Consider the following 25,130-nt stretch of genomic DNA (forward strand, 5'->3'; position numbering starts at 1 on the left):
CAGCTCTAAATAAGTGAGGTACTCTAAAATACAAGCATACAAAAACATCATACTTCAGTTCTCAAAAATATAAATATATATATTTTACAAAATTAATAGCCTTGTCAAATGACTGTCGTTTTAACTTATGGTGGAAAAGGTGACTTTTGCTAGAAGGATCGAGTGAACGGTCTGTATCTACGTTTGTATTTTGTAATATAAAATAATATTACCTTTTGTCATTAGACACACTATTTAGTTTTATGGTACTTGGAGTTTCCTATTGTTACTGTACTAGCATCTTGCGTTATCTAGACAATGCTGTCTCTCTAAGAAACTTTTAATTTAATCAGAATTTTTTTTAATAGTCAATAAGTGGATAAAATCGCTACTTACTGCTTGCAGGAATATAGTTGTAATTGCCTCTTTCTTCAGTTTAAGACGCTGAGCGAAGCTTGCTTAAAATGGGCCAAACAAACATATGATTTTGATTTAAATTATTGCGGTATCCGATTTTAATAAACCTCAACCATGACATTTTTTATCTGTGGGAAGGGTATGAAAAGTCCTCACGTCCCCTGTACAGCCTGGAACATGACATTTGTGTCCATGAGAGCTGCCGTTTTGGCTATCCTCGAGTGTCGTTTGTTTACCTGCAGTCCCGATGATTCGGCTCTGTCAGTTCCGCCTGACAATGTTCGGACAGATGCAAATGTTGGGGGCATACATATAAATGATCCCAGCGATTGCTGTGTTGAGAGTCACTTATTTTTCCGTGGTGTTTTTCATGAGATTTACATAAGAAGTAGTAAAGGCAATAGAAGAGGCAATAGTGTTTGAGACTCACAGTATGTGATGTCCATGTACTGAACTCTTATTATTTCACTATGGCAAGGTTAATTACATTTTTCATTCTATGGCACCTTTAAATTAATACTACTATTCCACAAGAATGCATTAAATTGATCAAAACAGACATTATAGACTTTTACACTCTAACAAAAAAAAATATTTCAAATAAATAATATTTATGTTTTTCTTTTGAACTTTTTTCTGTATCAATCCTGACAAAAAGTATCACTGTTTACACAAAAATATTAAGCAGCGCACCTTTTTCAACATGCTAACAACATGCTAATGTCGGCGTGCCAGGTCCAAAAGGGTTGTACCTAGTCTCTTAATGAGTCATGAGTGTGTTTTGAGCAGTAAACCAATACAGTATCATCTCTCATTCCCTTTAAAATCCAGTTGCGCTTGCACCATGGCAGATTCACTATTTACATGGCAGAATTTGCAAACAGAAAGAATAAACACTTCTCCAGAGAGAAATCCTTTTAGTTTTAATATTTAAAAATGTTTGTGTGCTGTGGCATGTCCCTTTGTGTGTAATAGCCAGAGTGTACACCTGTTTCTGTAATTTTTTTAAATGTCTACATGGACTTGCTCCCAATTATTTATCTGAACTTTTGCACTATTATTCTCCTGCTCGTTCTCTCTGGTCATCTGATTTAAGACTGCTTATACCTCGTTCTGTCTTTCTACTATGGGTGGTAGATCATTCAGAGCTGTGGCTCAGAAACTCTGGAATTCCCTTCCTCTATCTCTGCGAGACACTGCTACTATTCTCTTTCAAATCTCAACTAAGAACATATCTTTTCTTACAGTATTTCCAACCATCCTCTGCCTAGGTTTTTTTTTCTTTTTTCTGTATATTTGTATGTCTATGTTCTACATTGATTTTCCTTGATACTATGTATATGTATGTATTTTCTTGTACAGCGACCTTGAGCTTGGGAAAAGCATTATATAAATAAAACATATTATTTTTACTATTATTATTATTATTATTATTATTAAAACATCTATTTTAATTTGGAACAATATTTCACAATGCTCTTCATTTGATCTTAAAAGGATACCCTTATGTCATTCCAAACCCCATATTGTTTTTTTGTAAGATAGATATTTTCCATATAATAACAGTTCATATGACTCTCAAGAACCAATAACTATAAAAGCATCATAAAAGCAATCAATCATACAATATCTTTGTATATTGAACAGACTATTATTTCAGTCATTAGCCCTATACCTAATATAAAATCTTGTATATGCCACAGGTTTGAGACAATGTTTGAGGGAAGTTTAGGGAATCCCTGCGACCCCTGACATTTCTTTGTGAATCGGATATGATAAATGACAGAGAAAAGAAGGGGAAGCAAACCCTTGACATGCTCTCACTGTCTGAGCTGCTTCTATCACAAGAGTCTCTCTCGCCTTGAGCCTGAATGTTTACTTTGGATTATACTGGATGCTTCCAGACCTCTGAAAACTCACATCCGGACAGGCTGATATGTCCTGTTGTACTCAAACATTAATATACTTCTCTACAGAACACCCAAAAACCCCTCAGTAGCTAAACTAGCAGGATATAAAGGTTGTAAAACATGTAAGAGACGCTTCTGCTAATCTAATGAAATATCAGTGATAATTAAAGCTTGTGTTGTTATGCATGACAGGTGCTGGTCAGGTCTTTCATGTGTGAATTATAGACTATAAAACAAGACATGAGAGAGTTTCTGTGATGTCACATCTCTGGTATGGGACACATCTGATTAAAAAAATTGCAAATATTATTTACGGCTTAAATAAAAAATAAACTACACTCGGAGCACACTAGAAATGTATTTCATCAAGGAATGTACTGAATTAACATGAATATTTAAATGATTAAAAAGATGCTGAAACTTTAAGCCAAACAAAAATAAATGACATACCAAAGTTGTCTATATGTGCCTTCTGTTCCATTAGCCCATCTCACTGGTGCCCAAGAAATACATTAGCTGATTGGCTTGCCATCCCGTTTGCCAGAAGATAAACTGCAGGAGAAGGGAAAAATGACACATCTTTAAACAGTTAAAGGGAGGGTGAAACACTCAGTTTCAGTCAATCTCATGTCAATCTTGAGTACCTATAGAGTAGAATTGCATCCTTCATATCTCCGAAAAGTCTTTAGTTTTATTATATTTATAAAAAAAAGATAGGCTGAGCTAAAGAATCACGAGTGCGTGCAGCTATTGCATGAGAGCGTCTGAAAGCTGTGACATCCTCAAGCGTGGAAAAGAAAACGTTACCCTAACAAACCATGTGTGCACATGTGTGTTTTGTTATGTCAAGCATGTGCTCCTGTCATTGTCTTATCTCTCCCCCTTGTTTTCTGATTAGTTTTTGAATTCTTCCACCTGTTCCCTCTTGATTTCTTCCCTTTATAAGCTCCTTGTGTTTGTCAGTCTTTGTCGGATCGTTGTTCTGTCTATGTTTCCCGGATCCCTGTGTTGGTATGTTTTGAGTTCATTATGTTTTTGAACCAGTTGTTTTGCCCCCTCGTGGATTATGTTTATTTTATGTTTAATAAATTCACATTTCTCTGGTATGAAGTTCTCACCTTAGTTTCTTTAGTGTAACGTAACACCATGGCTATCAATCAGATTCAACTAATACATATATGATCCAGAATCGGATCCGGAGGCTGAAATAAATTGACCAGGAGAAGCAACAACAGCAGGACGTCCGTCTCTGTGGTATGTACTGTATTTAATGGCTTGTCAACATTTGCGTTTGTTTACCCGCAGTTTATGAGGACATTATTGGGTTTATGGACTATTACATGCGACTAAACCTTAGCAGTAGCAAGCAAAACGGTTTTGCACGTCAGACTAGTGTATAACGACACATAGAAAAACAATGGAGTAGCGCATTTGAATGAAGAAGCACGCGTTGTGTGAGCGTCCCCTAGGTTTGTTTGGGGTTGTTTTACAATAAACAAACTGACACCTATAGTGGTCAGCTAAACAAATGTATTTAAACACACCATACATCACATGCTTGATAAATTAACTACACATGATCGTGTTTACTGATGTTTACTTACGCGATGATAGCCAACAACGTAGACATTTGAAGCAGTTTTACTCACCGCCTGCTTCCAAAGCAGGACCGTGAAACTTTATCGCTGGGATCGCTCCGTCAAAAACACACTTCTTTGGTGACGTTGATTTGGTGAAGTCCTGTGACGGCAGTGAGTGCAGTGTTTATGGGCGTGCATTTGCTCTCTTGCTCTGGTCGCACGCGCATTTTCCGCCCCATTTGATGTCACACAGACCCATACTCGAAAAAAACTTTCCGAAACTTGTGAGAAACCGGAAGGAGTATTAACTATCTGCAAAAAGCATCCATCCAAAACACTATATTTGTGCCAATTGTGTTGATTATGTTCACAAGGCCTTTACTAATTAAAGGTGCATTCTCTTTAAATATTTTTAAATAAATATTTTTGGGTCGTGTTTCACAGACAGGGTTTAGATTAAGCCAGGATTAGGCCCTTGTTCAATTAGGACATTTAAAGTAGCACTGTGTAAGTTTTAGCAGCATCTAGTGGTGAGGTTTCAAATTGCAACCACCCACCTCCTCCCTTTAAAATTCATGGTGGCTGACACAGGACAAAGATGTCGTTTTCTGAGACGGCAGAGATTATCTAGCGCTGTGTAGAGCAGTTTTTCTGTTTAGGGATACTGCAGAAATATGGCCGTGCAAAAAATAATGATTGTAAGAAGACCCTCAGTGTATGTAGATAGAAATGGCTCATTCTAAGGTGTGAAAAACATAACGGTTCATTATGCAAGATATTTAATACACTGCTGAAAACATAGTTATGTATGTTATATTGCATTTACGTCAACAGATATCATAAATATTACACACTGCAGCTTTAAGTAGCTTTTATAAAGGTGCCTTAGAAAAAACTTTACTGGTGGTGTGCTTCTTAAGACAAAACAATGACACTGAAATATTTTAAGATAAGCCAGTGGATGTTGCTTTCAGTTGAAACATGCATTTTAGTCTGGTACTAGCTTAAGTCTTATCTGTGAAACTGGGGTTTTATGTCACATGGGATCATGCGACACTTAAGACTGGAGTAATGATACTGAAAATTCAGCTTTACCATCACATGAATAAATTACATTTGAAAACACATTCAAAGTTATTTTAAACTGTAATAATATTTCCACAATAATACAGCTTTTACTTTTTTAAAAAAATCAAATAAATGCAGCTGGGGTGAGTATAAGAGACATCTTTCAAAAAAAATGAAAACAAAATTAGTCCTGTCCCCAAACTTTTGAAAGGTGCATAGTGTTTTGTCTGTTTTTCTCATGAAACGCACATCAATAAATATAATTTTTTTAAACACGCATATGAATTTAGCAGAAATGTCTGTATTCCTTAATTCTTAAATTAATTATTGATTTACAGGCAGAAAACTACATCATTTAAATTTATTTGTAGCCTTTTTAATTTATCAAAAATACGTACCGGTAATGCCATTTAATGGAACATTGACATGTTTGCCAACACACTACTGAGAAACTGGCACAAAAGTCACTAGGACAGTGTAGCATTGCTCTCTGACCCTGCGTGGTGGTCTATGAGACAGAGGGGGTCAAAAGAAAAGTCTAGATATGGCTCTGAAGTTGAAAGTCTATGGGGTGTCTGAGCAGCCGTTTGATGTAGCTCACCATGGTTGCTGCTGCCGTACGCCTGTGAAGATGTTTTTGTGTGATGGCAGCTGGAGACTCAATCGGCCTCTCTCTCACAGAGAAATCTGCATGACCCATCCTGACTGAGGAAACGGCGTTATGAGGGTCTTGACCCAGAGCTGGAGAATGCTGTGGGTTTGAGATGGTGACAGATAATGAGCACTGATCTTCTAGGGACAGTCTTCACTTAACAGGTATTTTGCTTCTTATTTTAAAATTACAGGCCTATTAGAGCTGCAACTAACGATTATTTTTTCTGTCGACTAATCTAACGATTATTTTTTCGATTAGTCGACTAATCTAACGATTTATTTTTTTACCCTTTGAAATGTTTCAAAATTCTGTGGCACCCCCTCACATAAGTTACGCTAGAGGTGTAACAGTACAGACTGCTCACAGTTCGCTTTGTATCACAGTTTTAGGTTCACGTTTCAGTACAGTTCAGTACAGTACAGTACAGTACATTTGCTATGTTCAGGGGGAAAAGGACTACTGTCAAATGAAAATAAAGAAAATAAGAACAGATAACTTAAATAGAAGCCGCAGCACAAATAAATACTATTGAGCAAAGATGAGAATAAAATAAACAATGCTTTTCAGGTAGGTCTAACATTAGTAAGTAGAGAAATGGAATGAAGTAATCAAAAGTAAAATAACCACACATTTAACTGTTTAAAATTTAAAAAATAATCCTTATTAAACTTACAAAAGCTTTTCAGTCAGGAGCAGTGAGTGATGTCTTTATCTTTTGTTTGACATTAAACAGACAGCAGTGAATGCTACTGCCCCTTTAAGACCCACGGATAGTCGTATTTTCTGTATAAAGTTCACTTAAGGCATAGAGTAGGCTATGACATTTTGACATACTTTTTGTGAGTTTGTCCGTTTAAGCACAGGATTTGAAAGACTCAATATTTGCGCGCTTTGGGACGAGTGCACAAAGACAGATCTTCTCATTCGAGTCTCCTGGCTACACGGGGGGTGATGACGGTGAAAATGACTGCTCATATTCGGACGTACAGCAGCACTCGCATGCGTTTTATAAAGTTTACAAAGAGAGACCGTTTTGCCCACGTTTTTCTTTTATTATCTCTGTTGTTGTAGTGCATACCTGAGGAGTCCGCACGTGTATCCTTCGACAGAAACATACATACAGCATTATTTTCAAGTTACAACCCATATTAAAGATGCGTCATCAGATGCGAGATGAACCGAAGTGTAAGTGCGTCCCCGCAACTTTTGCTCGGGATCCCGGTTGGGAAACACTGGTCTGTATTGATTGACACCGTGCTGGTTTGTTTAGAATTATATGAGCGCCGTGACCGCGCGCTGCCGCGTGATGAAGGCGTGTCGCAACTCTGTTATTCAACTGCTCTGGTTTTAAAAGCTATGTCATACTAAATGCGCCAAAATGCAATAAAACTTGTTTTACGGTCGAATGCAACGCGTGTGTGTGAGTGAGTAAGAGACGCGCAAAAGGGCGGAGAGAGAACTTAAGGAAATGCAGCTAAACGAATATGCGTGCGTCTTTTAAATAGCGTAAAAAAGAATGAATGACGAATGTGGCGGCCGTTATTGATTATGTGGCAGTCCGCCACAAATTAGTCTATGTGTGGGAAACACTGTTTGGCCTCTGTTTAAAGTATTCCCATACTTTTGATATTCGCGGTCTAGGTTTTTGTGATAGAACCAGGAGCAGAAGCCAACATTACGCAAGATGAACGTCTGACACGACGCGTCGACGCATTTCACGAACGTCGACGTATTTCCGTAGTCGACGTCATCGATGACGTCGACGCGTCGTTGCAGCACTAAGGCCTATACAGATGCATTTTTACATTTAGCAGTCACTTATACATGACATTCACAATATACATTTTTATTCATTTTCTGGGAATCAAAACCATAATATTGGCATTGATAGCATGGCTAACAATTTCTCAAATTTTAAAAGGAATATATACAGGCTATATTATAACTGTTATATAACTTCTACATTATAAATATTATATAAGTTTATGGTAACACTTTACTTTAAGCCCTTCTGTATAATGCATTATAAAGGTTTTATAGGATTTATATTGTACATTATATGTTTCATAAATAATTGTAACCAGGGTTAAAATGCATTATATTTGCAGATTCTGAATTTGGTTGTTTGGCATGTGTTTTACTGCATTATACTTTCTAAAGGTGTTCAGATAAGTTTTATAATGTATTATAACTATGGTTACAATTGTTCATGAGATTATACAATGCAGTATAAGGTGCATTACAAGGCATAATTACTGCATTATAAATACTTGTATAATGCATTATAAGGACTTTAATTATAAGTAAAAGTGTTGCCCAGTTTTCATATTGCAATAAATAATCAAAAAATATAATGTATAGGGTATTATATAGGCCTATATACATGTAGGCTATGTATAAGTGTGTGTATGTGTACACATACACGCACTCTCTCTATCTTATACAAATTGTAAATCCAATTCAATCTTGTAAATCGAATAATTTCATATTTCCTTCTATAAGCTATTTAACGTTTCATATTTAAAACATTTAATTTTACAGCATAATTTCTGTGAAAAAGCTGTTGTCTCTTTCAGTCTGAAAAGTTTACAGCTTCTATGCCGCAATAAAAATACGGCGTTACACTTTATCTTTGGTAAATATGAAAACAGGGCCCGCTGAGAGAGGCCTGACCGACCGAGCAGCTGGCTGTTGCTGCGGTGTCCGAGGATGCAGCGGTCGGTGGTGGTGTTAAAGCCGGTGAAGGGAGTGAGGCAGAGGGGGGTTATCGTCGCTCTGTTGGGAAAATAACAGCCCCAAGGTAGACCGCAGCAAACAGGAAGGGTGTGGACAGGATTCGAGCGCAGCTGCTGCCGCTGAGCAGCGTCTGTTCCCTCCGACTTTGATGTGTGGGCACACCGTGCTCTGTGCCACGAGATAAACACTCTGGGAGCGAGGAATTGTTTGTGTTACGCATAGCTCCGTAATGACATGCAGCCTGTGAGAAAGTCAGCTGCCGCCGACAGCCCCGCGGGAAGCACGTGTGTAGACCGTCGACCCTGAGCTAATTGATGAGTGATGATGTCATTGATGAGTCAACGGTGGCTCCTTTACAACATAAATCATATTCAAAGATAGAACAAATATTGTATATTATTATTAGGCTTGTTCGTCTGAAACAGTTCCTTTTCGCTAATGTCACTTAGGGTCCATACTGGCTATTGGAAAATGTTTATGAATTTTCAATCATTAAAAAAGTCCTGCCCTACATTTCTCGTTGAGCATGCAACCACAAAAATTTTTTACGGTCTATGATGCAACCACATTGCAGAGAATAAACGACAATTCACGTTGACTTAATTTAATTTAATTTTTGTTTTAATATTAATGTAGTATTCTCAACTCTACTTTTTTAAACATTATACTGTTTAAATCCTTTCTGCAGATTTCAACATATTTCCTAAAATTACAACAGAATTCCCATCTGGGCTTGCTTGAAAACGTAAAAAATAAAATAATCATAATATTACCTTTAACATTTGTATGGGATGGGGTAATGTCTTTTTACTTCACATTTTCAAGAATTTCCTGTAAGGCAGGCAGTGTTGGAAACCATCCCTCTTGTCCTCTCCAACACTCCACAAAGCATTACATTCACCTTGGGAATACTGGATGTGGAGAAAGACTTGTGGCATTGACTGGGAGGGAGGCTGACATTCTTCAAGGGTCTAAATAAAGTCTTTGAGACACTCTTTCTCATGAGTCCTGCATGTTGACTCATGAAGCATCAACAGAGGGCAGAGTGTGTGTGTGGCCTTGAGTCAATGCTCAGCATTCGAAACAGCCTGTCTGACAGAAAACAAGTGACTGGTTTAGTGTTAGCAAAGCACTGCATGATCACATGGAAATGACCGTATGAGTAGGCCTGCAGTTCTGCATGCTGCATGTTAGTGCTCTCTTCCAAATGGAGGGTTGCCGGTTGTTTGGCTTCATACCTCATTGGTCATCAATGGTCAGTTAGAGCACTGGCTTTTTAAATAGGCCCCTGGGGTACTAAAAAAGCAATTAGGAACAAGTCAGTTTGCTCAGTCTGTTTCAAGTACTTTTCAAGTTTATTTTAGTGGCACTTATAGGCCACAATATAGCACCTGCAACTCTTGAATTATTATTATTAATAATAAATAAATGGTAATTGAAAGTCCTCAAAACATTCAAATCCTGCATGATTATCAAGGCCCAATAAAATGTATATGAGCTGTTTTATTTTTAATCAAGGGCTGGGATTTTTACTGATTTGTGATTGTGTCAAGTTAATAAATTAAAAACTATTTCTTAATTAATCTAATATAATATAAACACATTTTATTGACTCAAAAATGTCAACCCTTTTTGGTAATATATATATATATATATATATATATATATATATAATATATATATATATATATATATATATATATATATATATATATATATATATGAGATATATATATATGAGATATATTACATCCTACGGATGCGCTGGGAATGCATCATCAGTGATGTATCCTTGGTTCATCGGGTGTTTTGGGTCTCACAACATACACCCTTGTCCAGGCGACCCAGCCGTCATTGATCAAGCCCCAACTTGTGTCCCAGCAGCATTAGGCCGCAGATTTGTATCCACAGCCACTCTATTCTTTATCCAACTCTCTCTGCTTCTTCAGCCCTGATGGCTGTTTTCTTTAATGGCCCACTCATGCCCAGCCGGGTGTAGGCTCTAAAGAGCACATCCAGCAAAACTTCTGCATCCTTCTTCTACCGGGTGGCAGTATGTTTTTGCAACTCTGCCTCTGGCATTCTTCCACAAGTTCCTGGAATTTAGTATTCTTCCTCTCAAATGTTTCTTCCAGGTGGTCTTCCCAGGTCAAAGTCAATTCTATCAGGGCAAGTTGTTTTGTGGCCTCTGACAGAATGATGATGTCAGGTTGCAAAGAAGTCACTGGGATGTGTGCCTAGATCGACCATCAACTGCCGGTCCTGTGCCAGCAGCTGTAGTTTGGGCTTCTCTCCTGCCTTTATGAACGACATGTACTTTGGTGCTTTCTCTTTGTTATGGCTGAGGAGACACTCTCGACTACTACCTTCAACACCTGGTCGCGTCGCCAACAGTATCGACCACAAGGCCTTCAGGCAGCTATATATATATATATATATATATATATATATATATATATATATATATATATATATATATATATATATATTTTTTTAAATATATACATGAGTGTGTATTTATATACATAATAAGTATACACAGTGCATACACATTTTGTAAACACAAACTTTTATTTTGTCAGACAGCAATATATAGACTAGACTAGATAAACCCAGCCTGATCTGCCAGTGATTTGATTTCGCCCTGCAACTCAGTCTGGAAACTGAGTTGCATTAATTTCTACTGCTTCTGTTACTCTTTTGCAGGAACCAATCACAGACTGGATTATCCACCTGGCACGCTATTGGCGGGTTTAACATGATGACGGATAGAGAAGCAATGGGTCGTTGCCTGTTGGTCACGCTTCTTCTGGTCTGATTGGTTGAAGGACTATTTCCATTACTTATATCCAATTGCGTACAGAGTCATTCAAATAATGCTCGTTTATCACACCTCTTGTGCAGTAGAAAATACAGAGCAGACAACCCAGATGTTCAATTTTAAATTGAGCTTGGTCTGGTGATGGCCAGACAACTATATATATATATATATATATCACCAAATAAATGTAATATCAATTCGCACTGAAAACATTTGTGGAACGTAACTACTGTCTTTTTGTTTTACATTTAACTTTGATGCCTAAAGCTACTTCATGTTGAATCGCGAACCTTATCAGTCACAGAAATGTCACGGTATGATTTTTAATGTTTGGATGGTCAACATTTACTGACGGGGAAAAACAGCGCGACGTAATTGTGTTTTAACAAGAACTATAGTTCGCTCATTAATTGTGGTCGGCTTTCCAAAGAGATCAGTGTATTAATGTCAGTATCAATGTCCTTCAACACAATGTCTGTTTTCTGCTGAACACAAGCTTTTCAGAGCCAGACCCTTCTTCCTCTGGCACTCTCCATTGTCATTTTCACTCTCTGGCTTGTGACACTTTTGCGGTCTACTGAGTAGACAATGGTTTTTTTGAGCCATTGTTTGGATCTATTTATAAAGCGAGAGAGCGGTGAGAGACAAACAAGCTCTCAGGTCCCATAGGTATGGCTGTAACCAGTGTTTCCAAAGACATTAGTGTGCCATAAACCTCTAATTAGGTAATTGTGAATAATGGAATATTGTATTTGTGTAGATTAGTCACCATGAGTTCCGTGTTATTTTGTGGTATTGCATGGAATCAAGAACATACAGCACTGGGAAACTGTTGAAGAATATAACTTTTTATAAAAATGCATTTTTATAAATGCATTGTCTGTCAATCAGCAGACAGGATCATACAGCACAATGGGAACCAACTGGCAAAGCATTTTGAAAAGGAAAAAAAAATGTTTTGTGGGTTTAAGCTCTGTAGTCTGCAGAGTTAAAAATGCTAAATATGATCTGTCAGACTTGGTTATACAGTATGGCATTAAAGAGATGCAGACAGCGGTGCCAGTGCAGGAATGGTTTCACAAGCCAGTGATTTGTTATTATAATGAAATCAGAATTATTCATTACAAATTACCATCGCAATAGGGCTTTTGGCTAGCTGCTCGCCATTTCCATATTTAAATCGGCCATATAAACCTAAATCTTATTGACAGTGCATGACAGAAGTGTGTAATTCGGTCACGTTTGATGAAGAAAAGCTCGATTATATGAGTTCATGGACTACATCGCTGTCATTCAGGCATGTACAAAACCCTGGCCCACTTATAGAATGAGAGAGGGTGGTTCGTTTGCGGGCACAATGGGCCAAGCCCGTCAGCGCAGTGCGCAATTATGCAAAATCAACCAGCTACTTACACGACTCGGCCCTTTATTTGCGTGACCTCAGCGTGTCAGAGCATGCATTGTGGCTCCGCAACCCCACACGTTCCAGAGATGCAAGCAGTGGGGTGCAGGATGCAGAGTCTTAGCTCTTGCACATTCCTGTGAGGAACGCAGGGGGTGTGGGAAAGACCTTGAGGTTGGATCAGCTGATTCATCCTCATGTTTAATTCTTGGTACAGTTTCCATTTGTGCTGGGGGTCTGGCTCCATCACACAGGGTTCAGCTCAATCAGAATATAGACAGTGGCTCTCGTGACTTCTAAATTGCTTCGATTGTGCTAATGCAAATGCATGTAGCATCCTAAATAAAATGGCCTTTGTATGTTGAACCGAGTTTCAAAGACTCGCTGAGCGATATACCGGGACCACCGCCACACTAATCAAAGAGAATCTTAAAGAAAAAAGCCTGGACAAGTCAATGAGAGGGCTTAGCTGATCTCTATTTCTTTTCCTCCGGTTCGTAAACAAGCCATAGATATGGAGACGACGAACGAGCAACACCATCAATCAATTTTAGTGCAGATATATTTTCGCAGAATGTTTATTGAGTTTCTTTTGAAATTAGCATCCTTAAATTATACTTTAATTAGCGCGTGAGAGTGTGACAGTGGAAATTAGAGCGTCTCAATGACGCACGAGAATAAGCCGAGGGAGTTCGCCGCTCAAATGACCGCGAGAATTGTGTGGAGGCTAAGAATGTAATTATGCGTTCCATGAAAGAGGATGCTTGCGGTGGGTCTGTGATGACTTATTAGTCGTTTAACAATAACCATTTTACTGCAAGAGCTAAAAGATTTCCCAGACAGCACAAAAATCCTGCTAAATGTACAGTAAAAAAATATAAAAAATAAATAAATACATTTTTTATTGACAACACATATACCATTAACTGATATAAAGTTAATATAGCCAGTCCATCTGCTTCAATGACTGCTATTTACTTTGCACCCTAAAATATATGAATTAACACAATAAGTAGTAAAATAGAAGGCCACACAATAAAAATGTATTATTAATGATGAGTGTTATCCACAAAAAAACTAGATAAAAGACAATATTGCTATAAACATAAACTAAACAACATTAATAACATCTTAATGTACAAAAATAAAATGTATAATAACAATATTATTAAATGTTATGTCTTGCAGAAACTTCAATCCTTTCTTAGTTATTCTTACTTTTTACTTTCTAAAACCATACAGTTTACTGTGTTTTATAGTATAATTATTGCCTTGGAAAACTTTTGGAAAATAGTTTGAAAATAACTTTTTATTTTTTTTATTTTTACTGTAGCATTTTTCGCTTAAATTAAACTATGAACATTACCTTACAACAGTACATTATTTTAGTATAATTTCTTGAAAAGATGTGTAATATAAGCACAATTCATGGATTTAGTGAAAGAGCAAAAAGAGCTAAATAAAAGAGTTAAATTAAAAAAAATTGCAGTTTATTATTAAAGAATATGTTTTATATACTAAAATGGACAGAACCGAGAATGCAAAACAAAAAAGTCTAAGAACAATTTGTAAATTCTATTATCTGCATGTTTAAACCACCTGCACATGAACTCATTTTAAATAAATAATTTTTTAACCGCAAGGCTTGCTTAATGTAAACTGCCCTAACCACAAAGCCCCCTGCCACTCTGCTGGTTAGACCACATCACTAATGATCACATGACCGGGGAGCAGGTGAGCATATGCTCCCACCACCTGTTTAATATTTAACAGTGGGAACGAGGACTTTGAGGAAGCCCCATGGCATCTGCAGTGTCTGTGTTTCTGTGGTAACGGGATTGTTAGTGCTTGTTGGAAAAGCGCAAGGCGGCACGTCCAACACAACACAATTAGGCTGGCCGGCAGCAGAGGAGCGAGCTAATGCTGATTATAATTACGTGTTGATCTCATCGTCTCCTCCTCCATCAACAGGCTCGTTTAAAAACAGATATCCGTTAGGATTGTTTTCACACACAGTTCCCGAACGAGACTGCAGTGATGATGTTGCACTGCATATTTCACTTTTGTCACAGTACTTATTGAATTATTCAATATTGCATCAATCGATAAAATATTTTTAACAAAGTAAGAAAACATGAAAATCATTCTCTAATCGTCACGATAAATTAGCAATCTTTTTCTTTTCTTTTTTTTAACAGTCATTTTTATTTTTATTATAAAAAAAATTGGTAACACTTTAGTTTAGGGTCCAATTCTCTCTATTAACTAGCTGCTTATAAGCAAGCATGTAGGATATTGGCTGTTTATTGGTATTTATAAAGTTATTGCCTATTTATTTTTAAAAATGAAAATCCTTATTCTGCATGACCTTATTCTAAATCTCTTACTCCGACCAATTTAACAACTACATTATTAACTATTAATAAGCAGTAATAGGTGATATTGAGGCATAAGTCATAGTTAATAGTTAGTTATAGTGAGAATTGTGACCTAAATTGTATATAAAAATTACATACAAATTTAAATAATCAAAAAAATAACATTTATAAAAAAGACACGTTATAAAAAAATAAAAAAATAAACTGATATATTTTTCATAAAATGTATAACAAACTATACTTATACTGTAATATGAAATATATATAGTTGCAAAACAATACTCAATTTACTCAATTACCTAATTAATAAATGATAATTTTGACTTTTATAATGTACTGTTGGCTATTGCCACAAATATCGTTTGACTTATGACTTTTTTTTTTAGGCCATGTGTGTGTGTGTGGGGGGGCATGTTTTTGTGACACATGAGGACACAAATGTGTATAATGACATAGGTATGACATAGGTATTACAAGGAGAGGGTGACTTATGAGGACATTGGCCATGTCCTCACTTTTCAAAATGCTTATAAATCATACAGGATGATGTTTCTTTAGAAAGTAAAAATGCAGAATGTTTCCTGTGATGGGTAGGTTTAGGGGCGGGGGCAGTGTAGGGGATAGAAAATATGGTTTGGACAGTATAAAAACAATTACACCTATGTAATGTCCCCATATGTCACAAAAACAAACGTGTGTGTGTGTGTGTGTGTGAGAGAGAGAGAGAGAGCTATAGTTTATATTCTAAAATAACACAAATCATCAATCCTATGGAAGCAAAAACATATTTGTGCTGTTCAGTGCCTTACATCTGTAATTATCGACAACTTTCCAGCTCTGAACTGTGCTCAAGCTAAACAAGAATGCAGCTGAGTTTATTTTTCCAAACCACAGATGAAAAGAGTGAGCAACTTTAACAAGTTACACTTCTTCTGCCTACACATCACCTTAAAAGCCATGAGGAGTGGTGAGTGTGACATGCTTTTATGACATGCCTTCCCTATAAATGTAAGCCAAGTGCCCAACCAGAGACAAAACATCCGATCTTGGCAGGTTGCAAAGCTCACTGAATTAAGTACCTGTGGGGGCAAGCGACCAGAGCTGAGAAAGCTAGTGTGAGGCCTTCAGGACACCTCTGCTTTGAACTGGGGTCCTGCCCGCACCAGAGCTTCCTTCGCGGAGAGCTCTGACTCTGCCAATTTGGCATCCTTCCGTACTCAAACTGCTCCGCAATGACAGCGAAATTGATTCTGGCAATGCGTAGTGCCACCTGCAGCTAGCCCTCTCCTCACCCATGCGCGGTGCTGTCAAACCAGTCTACTGTCACAGGCAGTGGTGCACACTTTTCAAAGAGTTGGCTGCAGATGTTAACTCAAGGGGGGAAACGTTTTTGTTTAAAATTATGATGAGGTTTTTGTTGCTTTGACAGATTCAGATCACAAGATGCTCAAAACGAGTGCAATTTGAGCTTGACTTGACACAAATAATAGTGACACTAATAGTGAGATAACAGACTTTGACTTATTTCAGAATGATTGAACCAACATTTGAGATGTGCAATGCAATTGGTCCGCTGGCCAGTCCAGTTCTCCAATCATCTGCTGAAGAAAAGTCAAATTTTTGTTTTTGTTGTGCATTGAGGGATTTATGTGTGTCCATCAAAGTTTGTCAGTACCTCAACCCCATGGAACACATTTTGGGGTGAATTGGAAAATAAACTGGACAGATCTATCAATTGTACATTCAAAGTAAAGCCTTTGGCATGGGATAACATTAGTGTTGAAGTTCTCAGGAGAAATATATTGACACTCTGCCAGATATTTACTATAACTTCCTCAGATATTTGATGGTCAGAGGTAAATGTGTATCCATCAAAGTAAGTCCAGCTTCTTATTAGATGAAAAAATATATCCCTGATATCCCAAATATCCATATTAGGATATCCCAAAATGTGCATTGAAAAGGTGGATGGAAACATATAGCTTTATTGCATTCCTTCCAATTCAATCCTTCTCAAAGAACAACAAGATCAAAACAAAGTAAGCATTGCAAAGGGAATGTTGACCAGGCACCCCACTGAAAATTATTACAACACTTGGCATCTGGGAGTCGTCTTATTGGACCTGGATTTATTTTCCAAGAGGACAAAGACCCAAAATGTTCTTCTAACTATTGCCGGAACTACCTGCGACAGAAAGAATCTGCTGGAACATTGAAAATGATTGACAAAGTCGCGACCTCAACCCCATCGAACACATTTTGGGGTGAGTTGGAAAATAAACTGGACAGATCTATCTATTGTACATTCAAAGGAAAGCCTTTGGCATGGGATAACATTAGTGTTGAAGTTCTCAGGAGAAATATTTTTGACACTATGCCAGATATTTACTATAACTTCATCAGTTATTTGATGGTCAGAGGTAAATGTGTGTCCATCAAAGTTTGTCCATCTTCTTATTGGATGAAAAAAATATATCCATATTAGGATATTCCAAAATGTGCATTGAAAAGGTGGATGGAAACATATAGCTTTATTGCATTCCTCCCAATTCAATCCTTCTCAAAGAACAACAAGATCAAAACAAAATAAGCATTGCGAAGCTTTGAATTGATGGTCTACAGAAGAACGATAAGGTTAATGGATAGACGTGCAGAACATCTGCCAGTCAAAGTTTCTGGGTCTGGGAAAGCATCTTCTATGAAAGGAGACCTTCATAAATGTCACATCTCTCTGATTCCCATCACTTCTAAAATAGGAAGCATGAGAAGTGGCGGATATTGGCGTCTTTCATCTTTCCGAACAATAGTGAATCTCTGTATGGGAGACAGGCTTCATGCCTTAATTGAATTACCATCCTGCCATTGGTCTGTGGGATACTGAATGTGCCATACTATGATGATTCAGACAGTGGCCAACTACTCCAACCATTTTCCCATGTCTCGGCGCAAGTGAATTGGCACAGGTCCTCAATGTTCCCCCCTTAGCAATCAGATTTTTTTTGGTCAAGTTGAATGTGTTGAGTGATTGAGTTACTGAACACGCTGTATTTTCTGACCAGGCACCCCATTGGGAGTAGCCCCTTGTCCTCAAACATACGTTGGGTTACTAATAAGACTAAATGTTCGTGCTGGGATAATAGGCCCTTGACAAGTAGCAAGCATAACAACCACAGCAGTCATTTCCTGATCGGTCTTAAGAGCTCTGATATTACAAGCCAATGTGTCTGGTTGCTGGGCATTGAGTGAGTTTAAAAAAAATTCCCAGATTAATCTACCGTCTACACATTTCTGTCTGTCACTTATCTCTTATCAGAGAAGGGCTGGGTCTTTTCCCTTGCAGGTTCACCAGATGAAATAATACTGGAGTGCTGCAGATTTTGGCTGGGGTGGGAGACAACGAACAAATGACTCTGATTCCATACACAGTAGCACTTACCAGCTGGAATCTCATGCACATCTGATGCAGATATGATATATCTTAGTTATTCGATGCATTTGGAGTGTTCGGATGCTTGAACTTTATGAAATGCATTCTAACAACAATATGGCAAATGTTTAGAAGCACTTCAAATGAAAAAGGTGTGTCTGATTGTGAACTGTCAAACAATTATGACTGCACCTTCACCCAACTGAGGACTTTGAACAATGGAAATTATATATATGTAAAACATTGAAATTAGGAAAACAAAAATACAATAAATATCACCAAAAAAACTCACTGTCGTGCTAAATATTACCTTTTCTTTACACACAGCCAAACACTGCATGAAAAAAATTACATTAAAAACGTAAAATAAAATACAAAAAGGGTCGCACAGTCTTAGATTTTTGTGTCCTTAAAGTATATTTTATGTTAAAAACAGTGGTGGCCAAAATTATTACAACACTTGGCATCTGGGAGTCGTCTCGTCTTATTGGTCTTGGAGTTATTTTCCAAGAGGTCAAAGACCCGAAATGTTCTTCTAACATTGAAAATTATGGACTGGCCCCGTTGAAGTCGCGACCTCAACCCCATCGAACACATTTTGGGGTGAGTTGGAATATAAACTGGACAGATCTATCAATTGTACATTCAAAGAAAAGCTTTTGGCATGGGATAACATTAGTGTTGAAGTTCTCAGGAGAAATATATTGACAGTATGCCAGAGAGATGCGCTGCTATTCATCTTCATCGGATATTTGATGGTCAGAGCAACCATCTGCATGTGGTAAACAAATAACATCTATAAAATAAGTAAAATAAAGGTATATAGATACCAAGAACAAAAAACACAATCGAAATTTTTGTGTCCTATAAAAGATAATTTTTTTGTATCAAATTTTTATATAAATATATGTAAACATTATATAAATATTATGTAATATTAAAAGTATATATATATATTTCTAAAAATACAAATAATATATATATATATATATATATATATATATATATATATATATATATATATATATATATATATATATATAATGTTTTACTTATTTTATAAATGTAATTTGTTTAATATTATATTTACTCATCTCCAGATTATTTTAAAGATTACTTAATTGCACACAACACAAACACTGAGAAAGCTTTGTGGCTTTGTGTCAACTCCTCTGGAGAACCAGGGATAATTGTATGTGATCTTATGAAAGAGAGTTATTCATTTTACAAACCAGGAGGAAAGTGGTGGGAGGTTAGTCAAACTCTTTTTTTTTTTCGCCTAATGAAAATCATCACAAGAGAGGTTGTTTGGAAAGCCAAATGGAAGATAGCATATGGTTTATGCCAGAAATATCACAGTGGATATTTTGCTGTTATTTGTGAACTCTTTATGGATATATTTGCTACATGTGAAACATAAAAGACTATCTATCTTTCGATTCTATTTTTTATCCATTTTTAATAAAGATAATTATACAGATAATACATATAATTCAAAGTATATATTTTTTCAAAAGTTTAGATTGAAATTTACTGTTTTTTTTAAATAAATAAAATTATATATATATATTTTTATTTATTTATTTATTTGTATTTATTTAAAAAAAAAATATACAGTATATTTCAATCTAAACTTAAAAGGGTTACTTCACCACTTTTTCATATTAAACTATGTTATTCCCTTAACTAAAACGAGTTGACACATACCTCTCTCATCTCACTGCGTGCACTTAATCGCTCTGACACGCAGTGATGATCTGATAGCATTTAGCTTAGCCCACTAAGCCCAGTTCATTCACTATGGTACCAAACAGAGATCAAGAAGTACCAAACACCTCCACGTTTCCCCTATTTAAATAGAGTTACACGAGTAGTTGAACGATCAAGTATGGTGACAAAATAAAACGTGACGCGTTTCTAATCGGATTAAAAAGGAGAACTATAATGTATGGCGGAATAGCACTTCTGAGAGTACTTCGGCTCAGCGCAGTAAAAAGTCCCGGCCGAAACATCTTCCCTCACATCTCCCTATTCATAGACATCATATAGGTAGACGCCCTATTGGCTGCTGGGCGCCGAGATTTGCGGCGGCCATTTTGAACCGGTCGTACTCCTAGTTTCGTTGCATAGCAGCAGTTAAGATCAGGGGCGTGGGACTGGGGGGATAAAGGGTACTGAGTAACCAGGGCCCGAGGCAGGGGGGGGGGGGGTGGGGGGCCTTAGAAGTCAGTTTTCTATACATACACATGGTACGGGGGCCCAGCAAGATGGTTTGTACCCAGGGCCCAAAATTTGGTGCTACGCCCCTGGTTAAGATGCCAGAGCACTGTGCAGCATTTTCCTGTTCTAATCGGCGAACTATCGCAGGTAGGGCTCGCGGGATTACTTTTCACATGTAAGATTTAACTTTGCCATCGTACTATTGGTTGTATTTTGTCCTTAAATCCAGATAATTGAGAAGGAGCAAGGATCTTTGATAGTACTGTACTGAAATCGTAGCTAGCTAATGTTAGCTAAGCTATGTATCACCCTCAACTCAAGTGTTTTCCACATAACTTAAGTTACTATTCAGATCAAAAAGATGTTAGAAAGCACTTGTTAGATGCACAAAACTTACTTTTAGCTTTTGGTAACATTATGTGCCTATTAGTACCAACACAATCCAATCTGAAGTTAATACATGCATTGCTGACCGGGCATAATAACTGTCGTTGTGTTGCAGATGAAGGCGAACAGAACAATCAGTGTCACAAATCATTATAAATTGTTTCAACTTATTAAAATATCTTATTTTACTTCAACTCTCTGTTTCTGCTTCTTTATCATATATATATTGTGTGGTTTTATAAATCCCCGTATATCCTATATCACATATTTTGATATTGGACGTCTGGACACTTTATATCTTATATCAGAATATTATGTAACTGTTAAGCCCACTATAGCCCTATTCGGACGGTAATTGTTTCTCATGTGGACATCTGTAAAATACATTTGCATGCCACCTCAGTGATAAAACTACTAGTCTATTCGGATGGCGATTTATTCCCGGTGGAGGAGCGAGTGATCCTCCACTGCTCACGCGGTAATTCAAATGATTGTCTGCTGTAAAAATGTCATATGCTTGGAATAAAAAGAATTTAAAAAATCATATTTAATAATAAGACATTATTATTTTATTTAAATGTCTTGTTTAAAATAAAAGTAATTTTAAAAATGAGCGGAAATAACGGCTCATTTCAAATGTTTGTGTTTTTTTTCCTCTTTCTCTTTTAAGCGGTGATGAAAGATTATTCTTGTAAATACTTTCCAGCATTTTAGTAATAAAAGTGTAAGCTTTAGATCTTTAAAATGCATCCGAAAAATACCTTACGACCCCACGAGAAACAATTACCATCCGAATATGGCTTAAGAATATTAAAATACGCTGAACCATGTGTCCTGTATCATAGCTACATTAATGACCGTTACAGCAAAAAACCCCGCGTTAAAATCGGTTAGGTATTCAGTGAGATGTAATTAATTAAATGCGCTGACAGCTCACTGCACCTGGCAAACAAGTTACACTGAGTGGAGCTGGCGACCGGTTCAAGATGGCGGCTCCACGGCTCGACCGTGCCAATAGGCAGTAGCGCTCGATAGGGCGTCTATCTATATGATGTCTATGTCCCTATTGACAGAAATGAGAGAGTGAGGGGGAGATGTGAGGGAAGATGTTTCGGCCGGGACTTTTTACTGCGCCGAGCCGAAGTACTCTCAGAAGTGCTAATCCGCCATACATTATAGTTCTCCTTTTTAATCCGATTAGAGAAGTCCACGTTTTATTTTGTCACCATACTTGATCGTTCAACTATTCGTGTAACTCTATTTAAATAGGGAAAAGATGGAGGTGTTTGGTACTTCTAACTTGATCTCTGTTTGGTACCATAGTGAATGAACTGGGCTTAGAGGGCTAAGCTAAATGCTATCAGATCGTCACCGCACGTCAGAGAGATTAAGTGCACGCAGTGAGACGAGAGAGGTATGTATCAACTCGTTTTAGTTAAGGGAATAACATAGTTTAATATGAAAAAGTGGTGAAGTAACCCTTTAAACTATATATATATATATATATATATATATATATATATATATATATATATATATATATATATATATATATATATATATATATATATATATATATATATGTATAAAAGTCTTTAGCATCCTTCAGAAATCATTCTAATATACAATATATATATATATATATATATATATATATATATATATATATATATATATATATATATATATATATATATATATATATATATATATATATATTAGGGGTGTAACGATACGCGTATTCGTATTGAACCGTTCGGTACGAGGCTTTCGGTTCGGTACGCGGTACGCATTATGTACCGAACGGTTCTTGGACTAATTAATTAGATTTGGAAAATAAAAAAGTGTGTGAAATATAATAATATGCGTTCAACAAGGTAGCCCAATAACCAAAACGACATAACAGCCAATGCCCCTGACACCGCCGTCGAAGTGAAAGAAAAAAAAAACACCAAATATGTTTTAGGCTGCTCAGTCAGGTGCTCGCTTACTCAGTAGGCTACGCGCTGAATGCTCGTGGCAAAATGGCTATTGGGTTTAACAAACCAGAAATAGAAGATGCTCCAATAACCAACAGGTCTGGTGTTTGGGTGAACTTTGGATTCTTGGTAAGCTATGATGGTGTTGGCAAGATTGATGGATTAAAAAACAACGGTATGTCGCATTTGCTGATGGTACAGCAGCGGGAATAATTCATGTCATGTCAATCAAAGCCGACAACAAGACGATCTTGTTGTCTTTACGCCGACAACAAGACGATAAAAAGGAGAAACAGCCACAAACTATCCCACAAACTATCCCCGCAGCATTTAGACAGACATTTCCAACTTATTCAAATGGCAAAAGACATCACCGCGGCGAGTGGTCCATTTATAGCCGCGGATATGAGACCTAACGCCCGTTTCACACATACTCCGTCTGCAGTGCGTGTGCGGTGCGTATTTTTTTCCGTCCCCATGTTAACGGATGACAGCTACACTGCACGCGGATGCTGTCCGTCAGTCAGTTCCAGGTGCGTTGCGTCTGCAGCAGTGCACGGATCGTTTTCGTACCGAGTCTATTTTTTCCTGCGCTGCGCTGCGTTGCTGCATTAAAGTGGTAGAACATTGTTCGCATTAAAATAAACGTGCTGACGCGAAAATCTGGTAATTTCACCACAGATGCATCTCATTTAAAATATACTCTTGTTTCAAAGTCAACACATGGCTTTTTTTAAAGTAAAGCAACAAAACGACACCTTACCTGGCATTTAGGTTAAAAAAATGTGCCATAATGGATAGCACTCGTACTTTCTTAGAGGTGAAAAGCAAAGTTCTTTTTGACCTGCAGGATTTCTTTTAAAAGGGTGTAAAAACGAAAGTAAAGACTAGAGTCGGCTGTTTTTGAATAGACTATTGTAAGTTTCTAATTTAAAATGTTTGTGATTTAAGGCTATAAACTATGTTTAAATGTTTTGCCACTTGTGTGAGCTAAATCTAAAGTATATATGAATAAATGAATTTAATAAAATGTTGTTTAAATGTAGTAGGCTCCGTAACCTGACTTCTATTAAAGAGTAAACAAAGAAAATTGGAATTCTGACGAGGCATGTTCAGTAAAAACTTTTGGATTTTAAATAAAAAATAATGAATAAATGCTGTGTTTGTGATATGCAACAGCGGATCAGTTGCGGACTGCAAACGCAGCATATGTAAAGCACTACAGGGTGTGGGGCTCCTGCAACGCACACGCAACGCAACATGCACAGCACACGCTAATGTAAAGAGCTAATGTCTTATTCCTGTAACTACATAGAAGATGGGTAAAATCATACAGCAACAAAAAAATCATACTTTGTTAGTTTTAATAAAATAATAATAAAAAAAGGTAATTTCTGCCAATTTTTTCTTTTTGCTGTATCTAAAACATACCGAACCGTACCGAACCGAACCGTGACACCAGTGTATCGTATCGAACCGAACCGTGAATTTTGTGAACCGTTACACCCCTAATATATATATATATATATATATATATATATATATATATATATATATATATATATAAAATTATTAAGCAGCACAGCTAACAGCTTAACATTGATAGTAACATGCTAGTTTGAAATAAGTAATGTTTCTTGAGCAGCAAATCAGTATATTAGAATGATTTTTGAAGGATGCTAAAGACTGGAGTAATGATCCTGAAAATTCAGCTTTGCTATCATTATGAACAATATTTTACAATATATTAAAATCAATATATTTTAACTAAAAAAGAGATCAGACAAAACTCAGAGGAGGTGAAAACTTTGTAACTTGTGCTTAATTTTTCTTCCAGGAAACATGTAACGATCTTCTGTTGCTTCTGAAGGGCAATACTAAACGGAGCCCCGGATTGAGGGAGATCAGTGGTGTTGTATGTCTTCCATTTTCTAATAATTGCTCCCACAGTTGATTTCTTCACACCAAGCTGCTTACCTATTGCAGATTTAGTCTTCCCAGCCTGGTGCAGGTCTACAATTTTGTTCCTGGAGTCCTTTGACAGCTCTTTGTTCTTAGCCATAGTGATGTTTGGAGTCTGACTGTTTGAGGTTGTGGACAGGTGTCTTTTATACTGATAAGTTCACCCTGTGTGGTGTGCTACGTAAATAAAGAAAACAAACAAACAAACA

The 25,130-nt window shown here is 36.9% G+C and overlaps 1 long non-coding RNA gene across 4 annotated transcripts in view; it reads right to left on the bottom strand.

Annotated features, from left to right (window-relative positions):
• The window catches only part of LOC137041533 (uncharacterized), a 102,174-nt gene that overhangs the window by 11,851 nt on the left and 65,193 nt on the right, over positions 1–25,130 (bottom strand). For 2 of the 4 annotated variants that reach the window (XR_010898117.1, XR_010898116.1), the window contains exons 2-4: positions 24,937–25,098; positions 5,556–5,705; positions 2,757–2,858 (exon numbers count right to left, since the gene is read on the bottom strand). This is a non-coding gene — a long non-coding RNA (uncharacterized lncRNA). Of the gene's footprint in view, positions 1–2,756; positions 2,859–5,555; positions 5,706–8,286; positions 8,616–24,936; positions 25,099–25,130 lie in introns of those variants that run through there. The other 2 variants (XR_010898118.1, XR_010898115.1) reach the window with 1 other exon arrangement.

This window comes from Pseudorasbora parva, chromosome 15 (assembly GCF_024679245.1).
Source record: "Pseudorasbora parva isolate DD20220531a chromosome 15, ASM2467924v1, whole genome shotgun sequence".
In the NCBI taxonomy this organism is placed as follows: domain Eukaryota; kingdom Metazoa; phylum Chordata; class Actinopteri; order Cypriniformes; family Gobionidae; genus Pseudorasbora; species Pseudorasbora parva.